Raw genomic sequence first — 4,474 nt, forward strand, 5'->3', positions numbered from 1 at the left:
AGAGAGGGAAGGGTTGAAAGAGACCCGGCCTTTGTGGCCTCCTCAACGGGGAGTAGGTTTGCGAGAACCGAACCTCGGTAAAACAAATCCGCGTGTCACACTCTTATTTGCTTACGATTTGTTTTCCACCCTCTCTCGCGGACTCGTTTATAATTCTAACGCTAACCCGGCTTGTAGTTGTGTTTATATTAGTAAATTTCAGTTTCGCCCTATTCACCCCCCCTCTAGGCGACTTTCAATAATAATAATAATAACTATTCTTACAAGTAGCGACACCAATGCTAAGAAGATTTGAAGTTAAAAGGGAGAATATCTTTAGAACCTAGCTACTAGAGGCCTCGGTTTATCAATATCTAGGATCGATTAATCGGCTAGCAGGGTGGCTAATCAGCAAAATCGCTTATCTCTTTTTTCAAAACTTGTTTGATTTTTAGTTTGAAATCCGTTGTGTGTTTTTGCTTTTGGTTTCAGTGAAAATTCTTAAAATAATCCATAGTATTTATGAAAAAATGGCATCAATTTTTTCAAAATTTATAAAATATCCCAAATTCAAATGGTTAAATAGGTGATACGACCTTATCATCCGCCATCGATTACCGATACATCGGTCGATTAGCGGGATTAATCGAACGGTTTCGTGAACCTTGCCCTTGCTGCTTATCTGCGTCCGTCTAGACGCTCCGGCAGGGCATGTTTGGTTCAGCTTTTTTCTGACCAGCTTTTCTGAAAATCTGGCTGTGAGGAGAATCTGGCCCTAAGGAATTTTATAGAAGCTGGCTGAAAAGCTGAGCGTTTGGCCGTCCGCAGCAGCTTTTGGTGGCCAGAAGCTGCCAGAAGCCGAAACAAACAGGGCCATGTTTCAGACTTCACTCTGTAAATAATATCGTATAAAGTACAAAACAATGTTTTACACGCCTATTTACACTTTGTAATATATATTTGTGTAGTGATGTAAAGAATTTTAGGTAGATAGGATACACTATGAAACGTTGGTTGGATGTAGTTGCATGTGCTATATGTTTAGATTAGTTATAGTTAGTTTGAAAAAAATGAGGTAACATGTTTAGGTTGTTTTGGTTTGTTAGTTATAATGTTTATTTTTAGTTTAGTTAGTTTGCAAGTATAGATTATATGTCAACATTAATTTGAAATGCTTATATTATTGTATAAGACAAACAAATCTGTTTTGTTTTAATAGATGAAGGACATATAGTGTGAAAGGAGTGAAGAAACAAAGTCATCTGAGAGATTTACCCAGATGTGACTTTGCAAGGATGCATTTGTCTCTTCTAAGCTACTAATGCCTAATAATGATTATGATGATCCAACGCACGTGTTTCAATCAAGGCATCTAGACACCACTGTTCGTTGCTTCTACACATGTACGTGATTGTTTTGGTATAAGTAGTTATTTGTAAATATTTTGTTTCATTGTTATTTGATATTTGTTATTAATTTACTGATAAGTTGATGGTATCAACTTGTTTAGGATCATGAGGGGTGTTTTTTCTTTCACTGAATTGGTGGTCTTGTTAAGTTTGACCCAAGGTTCCTCATTTTTAGTGATTGCTGGAGAGAAAGGTGGCCACACGGGCAATTTGAGGGGTGGGTTCTACTTTCCGTAAAACGCTCCATGAATGATGGGCGATGAGAAGACCAAAGACATCAATGAATGACTTGAGATCCATGTTCTTTATGACTGTGGAGATCAAGTTATGTAGCATCTCAGAGTTTGCTTGAGTTTGAGTGTGTGTTAACAAGAATAGGGCGCACCTCTATTTGTTTAGAAGCGCATCATTGTAATCATTTACAATGAGATATTCCTCACCTACAGAAATTAGGACAATATCCTTAGTTCTTTGTGGCATTTTAGGATATTCTTTTGCAACCACCTAGCGAGGCTCTCCAGAGTTAGATTGGCACATATTGAAAGGATCAAAATACCCAAGACAGATGGTGAATTGGGCTTCTCTAATTTTTCTTGCACAAATAAAATCCTAAATTGAATCTCGTCTTCACCCCGTGTTATTTGAAAGTGTGTAAAGAGTTTGCACCCTAAGTTCCAGTCCTAAACTAGCATGTCAATTATAGTAAAATGAATTCTTAAAATGAATTACTTAAATGTAAATGCATAAAGTAAGCAAAAGATTAGAAACTCCTTGATGTTTGCTAATGTACCGGAGAGTCAGCACTCCCTACTAGTGCTTATTCAAGCATCTGTGCAAAGGTGTCCCTCTTCCTTGGTCAGCTCAAGGATCAAGTGTTCTCTATGAGCTAGTTTCATCGCTCCAGCCTGATGAACCACTAGCAACCATATATAAGCTTGAGTTAGATCATCCACAAGCTCCAGGTGATCACCACACTCCCGATCGTCACCTAACTCTCTAGGTGATGTCAATCACTAAGAGCAGCAAGGACTAACTATCATTTGACCTAACCAAGTCCAATGAAGGTGGTGGATGCACACAAGCTACTCTTGATTTACTAATGAGTTTGTTAATCATGCAATTAGCAACGTTCAAGCTTTTCAATAGGAAAAGGCTCCTACTCACTCTTAATTGGTTCCTCGATCAATTGAAATGACAATATACATCTTTCTGTCTGAGCTGAGGGTATAAATAGCCCAGGGGGTAAAACTAGCTATTTCACCACCACTCAACAAAGTTGGGGCACCGAACATGTCTGTTGTGCATCAACTCTATGTACAAAGGACGTTGGTGCTTTCCTAATGACTAGTTTGAGAAATCTAGCTATTACCATATGTAGTATCTAGTGCATTGTACACGCGCGCATTGGTACCACATCAAATGCGTCTGATGAGTATGCCTCGCGCGCACAGTTATAGACCTCTCCAAATACCTGTTTGGTGCCTTGTTTGTTGGTACACTGTACACGTCCAATGAGTATAAACTCCCCCATGAACCGCACTCATGAACCACCTCTTCATGAGTACGAATAAATATATGTGTGACTGCTCTATCATCCACTGGTCCTAAGTAAAGTGTACATCCCTCTTCCAAAATACCTTCCCCATAGTCACTGTCCTGCTCTTTAGGGTCTTCTAAACCACTGCTATTATGAGCTAACTAACTATCCAAAACCACATTGACTGTTGTGTCCACATCGACCCTGCATTGTTGTCCATCAACTCCAACACCATCAAAGAACATTATATATCCATTAAAAGGGAAATGAGCTTAAAACATTTCCTATAATTAATTTTGGTGTTTGATGTACATCACAAACCACGTGGACTAACTAGTTTGCTTAGATGTCATTTATCTTAGGTGCATAAGGTTCAACATAAACCAGGAAAGAAATGAAGTTGGGGACTCAATAAAGTTTGGAGCAAAGACTTGGAATGGTGCTGCCCATGGCGCACCGGACAATGTTCGGTGCCCTAGGCCAGACACCACTCAAACAGGTCGCTCTCGGGTTTTCTAGAGACGCGCTTCGCTATAATTCACCGGACGGTGAACCAACAAAGCAATGGTAAACTATGCTCAACGGTCGACTGTGTGTACAGTAAAAGCGCATAGTGAAGAAGTCAGATGTCAGGCTGCGAAGTCAGAACGCATCAGACATGTCTGGTGTGCCACCGGACTATCCGGTGCGCCACCGGACTATCCGGTGTAGCTACATGACGAAGGACTTCAATGGTCAACCGCTCCAAACCCCAACGGTGTGCTGACGTGGCACGCACCGGACAGTGAACAATGCCCTGTCCGGTGTGCCCATCGACAGCAAACTCAGCCAACGACTAGAAGTGGTTGGAGGCTATAAATATCCTCCCAACCACCTCCATTTAAGCCATCCAAGTTTTCTAAACTTAACATTCATTGCCAGAGCAAAAGACTACACTGAAAGGGAAATGTGCCCTTGGGCCATTTCTAAGTGTTTTGGTGATTTAGTGTCCAACACAAGTGCCTAAGTGTCAAATGGTGGACAAAGTACAAATCAAATAAAGGTATGTTTCTCAGACTTAGTACATTGTTTTAGAGACTAATGTATTGTGTCTAAGTGCTGGAAACAGGAAAAATCGAATTGGAGAGAGATGGCTTTGTTCTGCCAAAGTCAGCTCTGTCTGGGTGCACCGGACTGTCCGGTGGTGCACCGGACAGTGTCCGGTGCCCCGGGCTGGCTCAGGCGAACTTGCCGCTCTCGGGAAGTAATTAACGGCGTACGGCTAAAATTCACCGGACTGTCTGGTGTGCACCGGACTGTCCGGTGAGCCAACGGTCGGCCGCGCGATCCGCGCGAGACACGTGGCCGAGCCAACGGTCGGAAGGGTGCACCGGACTGTCCGGTGCACCAACGGCTCTCAGGCGCCAACGCTCGGCTTCGCCAAAGAAGGAAAGAAATCAGCACCGGACAGTGTCCGGTGGTGCACCGAACTGTCCGGTGTGCCAGGCGACAGAAGGCAAAAATGGCCTTCCTGGAATGCTCTCAACGGCTCCTAGCTGCCTTGGGGCTA

This window comes from Zea mays, chromosome 3, assembly GCF_902167145.1.
Source record: "Zea mays cultivar B73 chromosome 3, Zm-B73-REFERENCE-NAM-5.0, whole genome shotgun sequence".
Taxonomy (NCBI): Eukaryota; Viridiplantae; Streptophyta; class Magnoliopsida; order Poales; family Poaceae; genus Zea; species Zea mays.